Below are 14,685 nucleotides of genomic sequence, written 5' to 3'. Positions count from 1 at the left end.
CAGCAGAGGAGATGGCACAGTGGGGTACAGGACAGACCCAGCAGAGGAGATGGCACAGTGGTATACAGGACAGACCCAGCAGAGGTGGTGGCACAGGGTATACGGGACAGACCCAGCAGAGGGGCCGGCACAGTGGTATACAGGACAGACCCAGCAAAGGGGCCAGCACAGTGGTATACAGGACAGACCCAGCAGAGGTGATGGCACAGTGGGGTACAGGACAGACCCAGCAGAGGTGGCAGCACAGTGGTATACAGGACAGACCCAGCAGAGGAGATGGCACAGTGGGGTACAGGACAGACCCAGCAGAGGAGATGGCACAGTGGGGTACAGGACAGACCCAGCAGAGGTGGCAGCACAGTGGTATACAGGACAGACCCAGCAGAGGAGATGGCACAGTGGGGTACAGGACAGACCCAGCAGAGGAGATGGCACAGTGGTATACAGGACAGACCCAGCAGAGGTGGTGGCACAGGGTATACGGGACAGACCCAGCAGAGGGGCCGGCACAGTGGTATACAGGACAGACCCAGCAAAGGGGCCAGCACAGTGGTATACAGGACAGACCCAGCAGAGGTGATGGCACAGTGGTATACAGGACAGACCCAGCAGAGGTGGCACAGTGGTATACAGGACAGACCCAGCAGAGGGGCCGGCACAGTGGTATACAGGACAGACCCAGCCGAGGTGGTGGCACAGTGGGGTACAGGACAGACCCAGCAGAGGGGCTGGCACAGTGGGGTACAGGACAGACCCAGCAGAGGGGCTGGCACAGTGGGGTACAGGACAGACCCAGCAGAGGGGCCAGCACAGTGGTATACAGGACAGACCCAGCAGAGGGGCTGGCACAGTGGGGTACAGGACAGACCCAGCAGAGGGGCCAGCACAGTGGTATACAGGACAGACCCAGCAGAGGTGGTGGCACAGTGGGGTACAGGACAGACCCAGCAGAGGGGCCAGCACAGTGGTATACAGGACAGACCCAGCAGAGGGGCCAGCACAGTGGTATACAGGACAGACCCAGCAGAGGGGCCGGCACAGTGGTATACAGGACAGACCCAGCAGAGGTGGTGGCACAGTGGTATACAGGACAGACCCAGCAGAGGGGCCGGCACAGTGGGGTACAGGACAGACCCAGCAGAGGGGCCAGCACAGTGGTATACAGGACAGACCCAGCAGAGGTGGCAGCACAGTGATATACAGGACAGACCCAGCAGAGGTGGCAGCACAGTGGTATACAGGACAGACCCAGCAGAGGTGGCAGCACAGTGGTATACAGGACAGACCCAGCAGAGGTGGCAGCACAGTGGTATACAGGACAGACCCAGCAGAGGTGGCAGCACAGTGGTATACAGGACAGACCCAGCAGAGGTGGCAGCACAGTGGTATACAGGACAGACCCAGCAGAGGTGGCAGCACAGTGGTATACAGGACAGACCCAGCAGAGGGGATGGCACAGTGGGGTACAGGACAGACCCAGCAGAGGTGGCACAGTGGTATACAGGACAGACCCAGCAGAGGTGGTGGCACAGTGGTATACAGGACAGACCCAGCAGAGGTGGCAGCACAGTGGTATACAGGACAGACCCAGCAGAGGGGATGGCACAGTGGGGTACAGGACAGACCCAGCAGAGGTGGTGGCACAGTGGGGTACAGGACAGACCCAGCAGAGGGGCTGGCACAGTGGGGTACAGGACAGACCCAGCAGAGGGGCTGGCACAGTGGGGTACAGGACAGACCCAGCAGAGGGGCTGGCACAGTGGTATACAGGACAGACCCAGCAGAGGTGGTGGCACAGTGGGGTACAGGACAGACCCAGCAGAGGGGATGGCACCGTGGGGTACAGGACAGACCCAGCAGAGGGGCTGGCACAGTGGTATACAGGACAGACCCAGCAGAGGTGGTGGCACAGTGGTATACAGGACAGACCCAGCAGAGGTGGTGGCACAGTGGTATACAGGACAGACCCAGTAGAGGTGGCTGCACAGCGGTATACAGGACAGACCCAGCAGAGGTGGTGGCACTGTGGGGTACAGGACAGACCCAGCAGAGGGGATGGCACAGTGGGGTACAGGACAGACCCAGCAGAGGGGCTGGCACAGTGGGGTACAGGACAGACCCAGCAGAGGGGCCAGCACAGTGGTATACAGGACAGACCCAGCAGAGGGGCTGGCACAGTGGGGTACAGGACAGACCCAGCAGAGGTGGTGGCACAGTGGGGTACAGGACAGACCCAGCAGAGGGGATGGCACAGTGGGGTACAGGACAGACCCAGCAGAGGGGCTGGCACAGTGGGGTACAGGACAGACCCAGCAGAGGGGCCAGCACAGTGGTATACAGGACAGACCCAGCAGAGGGGCTGGCGCAGTGGGGTACAGGACCGACCCAGCAGAGGGGCTGGCACAGTGGTATACGGGACAGACCCAGCAGAGGTGGTGGCACAGTGGTATACAGGACAGACCCAGCAGAGGGGCCAGCACAGTGGTATTCAGGACAGACCCAGCAGGGGTGGCACAGTGGTATACAGGACAGACCCAGCAGAGGGGCCAGCACAGTGGTATACAGGACAGACCCAGCAGAGGGGCCAGCACAGTGGTATACAGGACAGATCCAGCAGAGGGGCCAGCACAGTGGTATACAGGACAGACCCAGCAGAGGGGACGGCACAGTGGTATACAGGACAGACCCAGCAGAGGGGACGGCACAGTGGGGTACAGGACAGACCCAGCAGAGGGGCTGGCACAGTGGTATACAGGACAGACCCAGTAGAGGTGGCAGCACAGTGGTATACAGGACAGACCCAGCAGAGGTGGTGGCACAGTGGTATACAGGACAGACCCAGCAGAGGTGGTGGCACAGTGGTATACAGGACAGACCCAGCAGAGGGGATGGCACAGTGGGGTACAGGACAGACCCAGCAGAGGGGATGGCACAGTGGGGTACAGGACAGACCCAGCAGAGGTGGTGGCACAGTGGTATACAGGACAGACCCAGCAGAGGTGGTGGCACAGTGGGGTACAGGACAGACCCAGCAGAGGGGATGGCACAGTGGGGTACAGGACAGACCCAGCAGAGGGGCTGGCACAGTGGGGTACAGGACAGACCCAGCAGAGGGGCCAGCACAGTGGTATACAGGACAGACCCAGCAGAGGGGCTGGCACAGTGGGGTACAGGACAGACCCAGCAGAGGGGCTGGCACAGTGGTATACAGGGCAGACCCAGCAGGGGTGGCACAGTGGTATACAGGACAGACCCAGCAGGGGTGGCACAGTGGTATACAGAACAGACCCAGTAGAGGTGGCACAGTGGTATACAGGGCAGACCCAGCAGAGGGGCCGGCACAGTGGTATACAGGACAGACCCAGCAGAGGTGGTGGCACAGTGGGGTACAGGACAGACCCAGCAGAGCGGCCAGCACAGTGGTATATAGGACAGACCCAGCAGAGGGGCCAGCACAGTGGTATACAGGACAGACCCAGCAGAGGTGGTGGCACAGTGGTATACAGGACAGACCCAGCAGAGGTGGTGGCACAGTGGGGTACAGGACAGACCCAGCAGAGCGGCCAGCACAGTGGTATATAGGACAGACCCAGCAGAGGGGCCGACACAGTGGTATATAGTCAGGAGGGAGTTGCCCTGGGAGTCCTCAACATCGACTCTGGCCCCCATGAAGTCTCACGGCTTCAGGTTAAACATGAGCAAGGAAACCTCCTGATTACCACGTACCGGCCACCATCAGCTGCTGAAGCAGTCCTCCTCCATGTTGAACACCTCTTGGAGGAAGCACTGGAACATAGGAACAGGCTGAGGCCATTCAGCCCATTGAGCCTGTCCGGCCATTCAGTGAGGTCATGGCTGATCTGTGAACTAACTCCTTTGGCCTTTGACCTATATCCCTTAATATCTTTGCTTAACAAAAAACTATATCTCAGATTTAAAATTAGCAACTAATCCAGCTTCAACTGCAAGGGCGCAGAATATACTCTGGGTGGGGACTTCAATGACCATCACTAAGAGCGGCTCGGTAACACCATCACAGACCGAGCTGGCCGGGTCCTGAAGGATGGAGCCGCTAGACTGGGACTGTAACAGGTGGTGAGGGAACCAACAAGAGGGAAAACATACTTGACCTCACCCTCACCAACCTGCCTGCTGCAGATGCATCTGTCCCTGACAGTATCGGTCGAAGTGACCACCGCATAGTCCTTGTGGATACAAAGTCCTGCCTTCACATTGAGGATACCCTCCATCGTGTTCTGTGGCACTACCACCATGCTAAATGGGATAGACTTCGAACAGATCTAGCAACTCAAGGCTGGGCCTCCAGGAGGCGCTGTGGGCCATCAGCAGAATTGTATTTGACCACATTCTGCAACCTCATGGCCCAGCATATCCCTCACTCTACCATTACCACCCAGCCAGGGGATCAACCCTGGTTCAATGAAGAGTGTAGGAGAGCCAGGAGCAATATCAGGCAGACCGAACAATGAGGTGTCAACCTGGTGAAGCTACAACATAGGACTTGTGTGTAAAACAGCGGGAGCGGCAAGTAACACAGCCAAGCGATTCCACAACCAACACATCAGATCTAAGCTCTGCAGTCCTGCCACATCCAGCTGTGAATGGTGGTGGACAATCAAACAACTCACTGGAAGAGGGGGGTCCACAAATACCCCCATCCTCAATAATGGAGGAGCCCAGCACATACGTGCAAAAGACAAGGCTGAGGCATTCGCAACAGTCTTCAGCCAGAAGTGCCTAGTGGATGATCCATCTCGGTCTCCTCCGGAGGTCCCCAGAATCACAGATGTTAGTTTTCAGCCAATTCGATTCACCCCATGTGATATAAAGAAATGCCTGAAGGCACTGGATACTGCAAAGGCCTGACAATAGTACTCAAGACACGTGCTCCAGAACTTGCTGTGTATCTAGTCAAACTGTTCCAGTATAGCTATAACACTGGTAGGGTGGCAAGGTAGTACAGTGGTTAGCACTGTTGCTTCACAGCCCCAGGGTCCCAGGTTCGATTCCGGCTTGGGTCACTGTCTGTGCGGAGTCTGCACGTTCTCCCCGTGTCTGCGTGGGTTTCCACCGGGTGCTCCGGTTTCCTCCCACAAGTCTCGAAAGACGCGCTGTTACGTGAATTGGACATTCTGAATTCTCCCTCAGTGTAACCGAACAGGCGCCGGAGTGTGGCGACTAGGGGCTTTTCACAGTAACTTCATTGCAGTGTTAATGTAAGCCTACTTGTGACAATAAAGATTATTATTCTTATCTGCCCAGTGATGTGGAATCTTACTGTCCTGGTATAGACTGGGTAAGGACGGTAGATTTCCTTCGCTAAAGAAGATGAGTGAACCAGATGTTTTTTTTTACAACAATCGATGATAGTCACCGTTACTCAGACTAGATTTATAATCCAGATTTATTCATTGAGTTTAAATCCCGCCGGTTGATGTGATGGGGATTTGAACCCTTGTCCCCAAAACATTAGCCTGGGGCCTCTGGGTTACTGATATTACCACTGCACCTCCGTTTTCCCCTCGAGCGGGTTTTCTCCCAGTATCCCCCCCGCCCTCCATCTGCTGACTCCAGTGATTATTTTGGTTCTGTTTGTCTAACTATTGGCTGCCAGCCTCCTCACATCAAGCTCCATTCGATCTAGGATGGCTTTCCCTGAGCTTTGATGTTCTATTTTTTGTTACAATTCCTCCAGCTGTGAAATGTCCAGTAACCAGTCGCTCTGTCACCGAGGTGTATATCTGTATCCTGATTTGAGGCCCAATCTGCCCAATCTGACAAACCACTCGCTCATCCCTGAGAGTCTCGCAGATCTCGGCACTTCCCCAATTCTGGTCTCTTTGAGTACCTTAGAATCTTTACAGTGCAGAAGGGGGCCATTCGGCCCATCGAGTCTGCACCGACCCTCTGAAAGAGCACCCTGCCTAGGCCCAGACCCCCACCCTGTCCCCATAACCCCACCTAACCTGTACATATTTGGACACTAAGGGCAATTTATCATGGCCAATCCACCTAACCTGCACATCTTTGGACTGTGGGAGGAAACCGGAGCACCCGGAGGAAACCCACGCAGGCACGGGGAGAACGTGCAGACTCCACCTGCACAGTCACCCAAGGCCAGAATTGAACCCTGGTCCCTGGCGCTGTGAGGCAGCAGAGATAACCACTGTGCCACCGCAAATAACCCAGATTTTAATCGCTCCACCATTGACTGCCGTGCCTTCAAGTTCTGGAATTCCCTCCCTAAACCTCGCTCCGCCTCTCTCATACTTTGAGATGCTCCTTTAAACCGAAATCCTTGACCGAACTTTTAGCCGCCTGTCCTGATATCTCCTCAATGCCAAATAGTATTTGGTTTAACTCTCCTGGGAAGCACCTGGGGGCAGGTTACTTACTACGTTAAAAAGTGCTGGACAAATACAAGTTATTGTTTTAGTAAGGCTGTATTTTGAGGAACCAAAGGACTGAGGGGAGGTATTGTGTCGGTGTCCCAGCTCAGTGTCATATCTGCGTCACGGGATCGAGCCACATGAGGTTACCGAAAGGTTGGTCAAAGAGGTAGAATTTAAGAAGCAATTTGGGGCCAGACGGGTTTCTGAGAGTGAGAGAGAGAGTTCGAGATTCTACAGCCCGGGCAGCTGAAGGCATGGTCATCAGTGATCAATGCTCTTTAGGTTCAGGTTGTAGTCGGGAATGGGACGGGGAGTGTAGATGTACGAAGTGGGAGATTGAGGCCTGTGCGAGGAGGTATCTGTCACCTTGAGCTCCAAAATGCAAAGTGTATTTTACAGCTGTTGTGACCAGTGTCATTAAATTTAGTTCCTCATAGAGCAGGAAGATCTCCTAGTTCCTCTTTCGTAACCCTCCCAGATAATTGGAGTCTTTAACAGTCGCTAGCTGGTGTCAGCCTGTATTCCAGGAAACAGAAGGACATCTGGGGCCAGGACACTAGGCCTGGTGGAAACAGTTGTGCAGTTGGGTATGATTCCACCCTCACCAGTTGTTGGAGTCTCTGCGATCTGATTTCTTGCAGTGTCAGAGGTATGTAGCTGATTAAATCGCCAGCCAACTCTTTAGTTTAGGGTAAAGATAAATTCACTTGAGAATTTTTCCCCGCGTGTGTGTGCATGAGTGTGTGTGTGCATATGTGCACACGTCTCTGCGTATGCGTGTGTTACAACCAATGTGCATTTTGCTTGTGCTAGAAATGTACACTGAAGCCTCTGTTAGTGAGGGAGTGGTAATTGTCATAATCTTTATTATTGTCACAAGTAGGCTTACATTAACACTGCAATGAAGTTACTGTGAAAAGTCCCTAGTCGCCACACTCCGGTGCCTGTTCGGGTACACTGAGGGAGAATTCAGAATGTCCAATTGACCTAACAAGCACGTCTTTCGGGGCTTGTGGGAGGAAACCGGAGCCCCCGGAGGAAACCCACGCAGACACTGGGAGAACTTGCAAACTCCACACAGTGACCCAAGCCAGGAATTGAACCTGGGACCCTGGAGCTGTGAAGCAACAGTGCTAACCACTGTGCTACCGTGCCGGCCGCCCTTTTGGGAATGTTCAACATGCACTGCCCTGTACCTGGGGCGGGGTCTTGTTAATTCTGTTGTACCAGGAACAGTAATGGTCTCCCCAATGTTTCACATTAGATGTGACCAGATTGGGTTGGATACACTCCGTGTTGGCTAGGTTGATGTGGTGGTTACGTTCCACAAGCTTCCAGTTCAAATCCCACTCCAGGACTTGTTCATCACGGAATGAGTGATCACTTTTTGGTTCACGGGTCTGAAAATCACCCTGGGAATTTTTCCATCCTCTTCCCCACTAATCCCCCAAAGGGGAAAAAAAAGCTAATGTGAAGATGGACCTGAAAAAAAAAACCAGGACGAATAGTTCGGAGAACGCAGGTTCACAATTTATAAATATAGTTTGAGAATTTAAATTCTTCAACGGAAAAGTGAGCAATAAGCTGTTGGACTGTTGCTAATTGTATATTGATTGTGTTTAGTTAACGTCAGTGGTTGTATTAACTAGATTTTCACCGTGCTCATAGGAGCAGCACAGTAGCACAGTGGTGAGCACAGTTGCTTCACAGCTCCCGGGTCCCAGGTTCGATTCCCGGCTTGGGTCACTGTCTGTGCGGAGTCTGCACATTCTCCCCGTGGCTGCGTGGGTTTCCTCCGGGTGCTCCGGTTTCCTCCCATAGTCCAAAGATGTGCGGGTTAGGTGGATTGGCCATGATAAATTGCCCTTAGTGTCTAAAAATGGTTAAGTGGGGTTATTGGGTTTTGGGGATAGGGTGGATACGTGGACTTGAGTAAGGGCCGGTGCAGACTCAATGGGCCGAATGGCCTCCTTCTGCACTTTAGATTCTATAATTCTATGAGCACGATGAATCTGTGATTGTTGGTTTTGGAGGTGCGTGTTTGTAATGTGTGTGTCCGTAAATATAATCTTCTTAGTGTTTTCTATCCTTCACTACCTGACTATCAGAAATACCATTGGTAAACTAGTGCAGGAAAGCGGCTATCTTTACAAAGTCTGAATCGCCAACATTTAAACAACATGCTTGACCCTTGACTCTGTCCAGTGAGACATTCCGTTTTATCATCGCTTACTCCGATTTCCTTCTGCATTTGACTCATGATATGGTAAATTTGGTCTGCTTTTTAAAGAAATTCTTTCGTGGGATGTGGTGTGACTGGCTGGGCCAACATTCATTGCCTATCTCTCATTGCCCTTGAGCCGAGTGGCTTGCTAGGGCCACTTCAGAGGGCAGTTTGGAGCCAACCAGATTGCTGTGCGTCTGGAGTCACACTTATCACAGAGCTGTTACGGGGCAGAAGGTTCGCACATGTAAAGTTCCAGATGGCTACACCGTCTCTCCAACTGATTGTTGTGTTGGGTGGAACACATACAGGCCACCAACACTTAAAATAGTACAACACTATTTTATTAAGTTAGAAACTGTTGAACATATTTTCACTGTGGGTTAACACAATGTTAGATTAAACTAAAGACCTATGCCTGTCCTAACCAGACTATGCACTCAGCACATGGTGAGGATCTGTGCTGTAAGCTGTAAGCTCTGTCCTACTAGGAGGCTGCATACCGAATGAGCGGGAACTCTGATGCCCCCTGTCTTAAAATTAGGACCTCAAAGGTAGTAATCTCAGGATTGCTACCAGTGCCACGAGCTAGTCAGAATAGGAATGTCAGGATAGAGAGGATGAATGCGTGGCTCGAGAGATGGTGCAAGAGGGAGGGATTCAAATTCCTGGGGCATTGGAACCGGTTCTGGGGGAGGTGGGACCAGTACAAACCGGACTGTCTGCACCTGGGCAGGCCTGGAACCGATGTCCTGGGGGGGTGTTTGCTAGATCTGTTGGGGAGAGTTTAAACTAATGTCATCATAGAATTTACAGTGCAGAAGGAGGCCATTCGGCCCATCGAGTCTGCACCGGCTCTTGGAAAGAGCACCCTACCCAAGGTCAACACCTCCACCATATCCCCATATCCCAGTAACCCCACCCAACACTCAGGGCAATTTTGGACACTAAGGGCAATTTATCATGGCCAATCCACCTAACCTGCACATCTTTGGACTGTGGGAGGAAACCGGAGCACCCGGAGGAAACCCACGCACACACGGGGAGGATGTGCAGACTCCGCACAGACAGTGAACCAAGCCGAATCGAACCTGGGACCCTGGAGCTCTGAAGCAATTGTGCTATCCACAATGCTACCCTGCTGCCCATAATGTGGCAGGGGGATGGGAACCGATGCAGGAAGTTGGAAGGTAGTAAAACAGGGACAGAAATAAAAGGCAGTAAGGGGGAAAGTGTAAGGCAGAGAAGCCATAGTCAAAAATCAAAAAGGGCGACAGTACAAGGTACAGTGACTGAGGGGAGCTCAGTGAATAGGACGAGGAATACTAAAAGAAATAAAACGGGAAGTGAAAACATTAATGGTAAGCGACGCGGCAGGTTGTTACATGAAGATATGGGTTCGACGACAAGGAAAATTAGGAGAAAGGCTAAGAGGAAATATAACTTAGGAGAGGTTACTGATCGAGGTGTTAAGATTCAGAACAGAGGTAAAAAAGCCAACATAAGTGCACTTTACCTGAATGCTCGTAGTATTCGGAATAAGGTAAATGAGTTGATGGCGCAAATCATCGTGAATGACTATGATTTAGTGGCCATTACTGAAACATGGTTAAAGGATGGTCACGACTGGGAGTTAAATATCCGAGCGTATCAAACTTTTCGGAAGGACAGAGTGGATGGTAAGGGAGGTGGTGTAGCTCTGTTATTTAAGGATGACATCCGGGCAACATAAAGGGATGACATCAGTGCTACGGAGGATAAGGTTGAATCCATTTGGGTGGAAATCAGGAATAATAAGGCGAAAAAGTCACTGATAGGAGTAATCTATAGGCCACCAAATAGTAACATTATGGTGGGGCAGGCAATAAACAAAGAAATAACTGATGAATGTAGAAATGGTACAGCAGTTATCATGGGGGATTTTAATCTACATGTCGATTGGTTTAACCAGGTCGGTCAAGGCAGCCTTGAGGAGGAGTTTATAGAATGTATCCGCAATAGTTTCCTAGAACAGTATGTAATGGAACCTACGAGGGACCAAGTGGTCCTAGATCTGGTCCTGTGTAATGAGACAGGATTGATTCAGGATCTCATAGTTAGGGATCCTCTCGGAAGGAGCGATCACAATATGGTGGAATTCAAAATACAGATGGAGGGTGAGAAGGTAAAATCAAGCACTAGTGTTTTGTGCTTAAACAAAGGAGATTACAATGGGATGAGAGAAGAACTAGCTAAGGTAGACTGGGAGCAAAGACTTTATGGTGAAACAGTTGAGGAACAGTGGAGAACCTTCCAAGTTATTTTTCACAGTGCTCAGCAAAGGTTTATACCAACAAAAAGGAAGGACGGTAAAAAGAGGGAAAATCGACCGTGGATATCTAAGGAAATAAGGGAGAGTATCAAATTGAAGGAAAAAACATACAAAGTAGCAAAGATCAGTGGGTGACTAGAGGACTGGGAAACCTTTAGGGGGCAACAGAAAGCTACTAAAAAAGCTATAAAGAAGAGTAAGATAGATTATGAGAGTAAACTTGCTCAGAATATAAAAACAGATAGTAAAAGTTTCTACAAATACATAAAACAAAAAAGAGTGGCTAAAGTAAATATTGGTCCTTTGGAGGATAAGAGGGGAGATTTAATAATGGGAGATGAGGAAATGGCTGAGGAACTGAACAGGTTTTTTGGGTCGGTCTTCACAGTGGAAGACACAAATGAAATGCCAGTGACTGATGGAAATGAGGCTATGACAGGTGAGGACCTTGAGAGGATTGTTATCACCAAGGAGGTAGTGATGGGCAAGCTAATGGGGCTAAAGGTAGACAAGTCTCCTGGACCTAATGGAATGCATCCCAGAGTGCTAAAAGAGATGGCTAGGGAAATTGCAAATGCACTAGTGATAATTTACCAAAATTCACTAGACTCTGGGGTGGTCCCGGCGGATTGGAAATTAGCAAATGTGACACCACTGTTTAAAAAAGGAGGCAGGCAGAAAGCGGGTAATTATAGGCCAGTGAGCTTAACTTCGGTAGTAGGGAAGATGCTGGAATCTATCATCAAGGAAGAAATAGCGAGGCATCTGGATGGAAATTGTCCCATTGGGCAGACGCAGCATGGGTTCATAAAGGGCAGGTCATGCCTAACTAATTTAGTGGAATGTTTTGAGGACATTAACAGTGCGGTAGGTAACGGGGAGCCAATGGATGTGGTATATCTGGATTTCCAGAAAGCCTTTGACAAGGTGCCACACAAAAGGTTGCTGCATAAGAATAAGATGCATGGCATTAAGGGGAAAGTAGTAGCATGGATAGAGGATTGGTTAATTAATAGAAAGCAAAGAGTGGGGATTAATGTGTGTTTCTCTGGTTGGCAATCAGTAGCTAGTGGTGTCCCTCAGGGATCAGTGTTGGGCCCACAACTGTTCACAATTTACATAGATGATTTGGAGTTGGGGACCAAGGGCAATGTGTCCAAGTTTGCAGACGACACTAAGATAAGTGGTAAAGCAAAAAGTGCAGAGGATACTGGAAGTCTGCAGAGGGATTTGGATAGGCTAAGTGAATGGGCTAGGGTCTGGCAGATGGAATACAATGTTGACAAATGTGAGGTTACCCATTTTGGTAGGAATAACAGCAAAAGGGATTATTATTTAAATGATAAAATATTAAAACATGCTGCTGTGCAGAGAGACCTGGGTGTGCTAGTGCATGAGTTGCAAAAAGTTGGTTTACAGGTGCAACAGGTGATTAAGAAGGCAAATGGAATTGTGTCCTTCATTGCTAGAGGGATGGAGTTTAAGACTAGGGAGGTTCTGCTGCAATTGTATAAGGTGTTAGTGAGGCCACACCTGGAGTATTGTGTTCAGTTTTGGTCTCCTTACTTGAGAAAGGACGTACTGGCACTGGAGGGTGTGCAGAGGAGATTCACTAGGTTAATCACAGAGCTGCAGGGGTTGGATTACGAGGAGAGGTTGAGTAGACTGGGACTGTACTCGTTGGAATTTAGAAGGATGAGGGGGGATCTTATAGAAACATATAAGATTATGAAGGGAATAGACAGGATAGATGCGGGCAGGTTGTTTCCACTGGCGGGTGAAAGCAGAACTAGGGGGCATAGCCTCAAAATAAGGGGAAGTAGATTTAGGACTGAGTTTAGGAGAAACTTCTTCACCCAAAGGGTTGTGAAACTATGGAATTCCTTGCTCAGTGAAGCAGTAGAGGCTCCTTCATTAAATGTTTTTAAGATAAAGATAGATAGTTTTTTGAAGAATAAAGGGATTAAGGGTTATGGTGTTCGGGCCGGAAAGTGGAGCTGAGTCAACAAAAGATCAGCCATGATCTCATTGAATGGAGGAGCAGGCTCGAGGGGCCAGATGGCCGACTCCTGCTCCTAGTTCTTATGTTCTTATGTTCTTTTGTCTTTATAGTGCGTGTGCTCTAACTGGTGATTGGCTGCGGTGTTGTGTGTGTTGATTGGTCTTGCTGTGTGTCCATCAGTGTGTGTCTGCACCATGATATACTGGTGTATATTATGACACTGATAACCATGACTTATCCCCGTATCCTTTCTATTCAAGTAATCATCTAATGTAGGTCAGACCGGGTAAGAATGGCAGATTTCCTTCCCTAACAGCCGTTAGTGAACCAGATGGGTTTTTACAACGATCGATGATAGTTTCCTGGTCACCATGGCTGAGACGAGCTTTAAATTCCAGATTTATTCATTGTATTTAAATTCCACCAGCTGCCGGAGTGGGATTTGAACCCACCACCCCAGAGCGTTAATCTGGGTCTCGAAATTATTAGTCCAATGATGTTATCTGTGTTCCAGAACCATCCTCCAAATGTTTATCTAATTGATGGAGCGAATGGCATTTAGCAGAGGGGTCAATAATCAGGAGGCAGAGATGCTAAATAATGAGTATCACTAATGCTGCTTTTATGTGACGGGGAAGTTTCTGATGGGATGCCCATTTTGGTTACCCAGGGCCTTCTGAGATTCTGGACAGGGCAGTGAGGTGCTGCCTGCAAGAAATCTTACTGGGCACTTTGATGTGACATGTCGCACGATCCAGGACATAGCCGCAATGACGCACTCATTACAAACACACTTTGTGTGGACTCAGTTGAGGGCTGGCCCCTGTCTTTGAGGGAGGTTGAAGCCGGGGAACTCCGCTGTTGGGTCAGTGATGAGATGTTGGTTTTTCTGTGGCCCGTGCATTGGGGGGATCAGGACGTGAGTTACTCGCCATAGTAATCCTAGCCTTTGACCTGCTCTGGTAGCCACAGTATTAATGTGGCTGGGTCCACTTCAGCTTCTGATCAATGGTAACCCCCAGGATGTTGATTGTAGGGGATTCAATGATGGTAATACCATTGAATGTCAAGGGACGGTGGTTAGATCCTCTCTTGTAGGAGGTGGCCATTGCCTGGAGGGCTGGTTTAGCACAGGGCTAGAGAGCTGGCTTTGAAAGCAGACCAAGGCAGGCCAGCAGCGCGGTTCAATTCCCGTACCGCCCTCCCCGAACAGGCGCCGGAATGTGGCGACTAGGGGCTTTTCACAGAAACTTCATTTGAAGCCTACTTGTGACAATAAGTGATTTTCACTTTTCACTTGTGTGGAGTGAATGCTACTTGTCACTTGTCAGTCTAAGCACATTAAACACATTCCCCTGGTATGAGCAAATCCAAACTAAATGAAAATGAGAACATTTGGGGGTTTTCATGTTGGAACAATGGCTGACTGCGGGATAATGTGATCGAGATGTTTCAAATGAAGAATCTCTATCACCAACAAGCAAGTACCAGGGGGAGGGGGGTCTGGACACCCTGATAACAATTTGTGGGTTTCTAAAGTCAAGTAATCTGCACTCTTGGCTTATTAATATCTCTCCAGATTCTGTTTATATGTATATATCTTCATATCTGATTCTACCAGCATAGTTGAGACACCCTTCAAAGAAAAGTATCTGAGAGTTTTAAATGTTCAACCTGTTTGAAAGAGCAAAGTAATCAGATAAAGATTCACCAAGTTTGAAATGCTTGAATGCAC

The 14,685-nt window shown here is 50.1% G+C and overlaps 1 protein-coding gene across 1 annotated transcript in view; it reads left to right on the top strand.

Annotated features, from left to right (window-relative positions):
* Positions 1-7,010: 7,010 nt before the first annotated feature.
* Positions 7,011-14,685, top strand: part of LOC140391342 (uncharacterized) — a 143,358-nt gene continuing 135,683 nt past the window's right edge. The window contains exon 1 of the mRNA XM_072475922.1: positions 7,011-7,062. The gene's annotated coding sequence lies outside the window, so the exon portion shown is untranslated. The remainder of the gene's footprint in view (positions 7,063-14,685) is intronic.

This window comes from Scyliorhinus torazame, chromosome 15, assembly GCF_047496885.1.
Source record: "Scyliorhinus torazame isolate Kashiwa2021f chromosome 15, sScyTor2.1, whole genome shotgun sequence".
Classification (NCBI taxonomy): Eukaryota; Metazoa; Chordata; class Chondrichthyes; order Carcharhiniformes; family Scyliorhinidae; genus Scyliorhinus; species Scyliorhinus torazame.
This window is presented reverse-complemented; position numbering and strand designations above follow the sequence as displayed.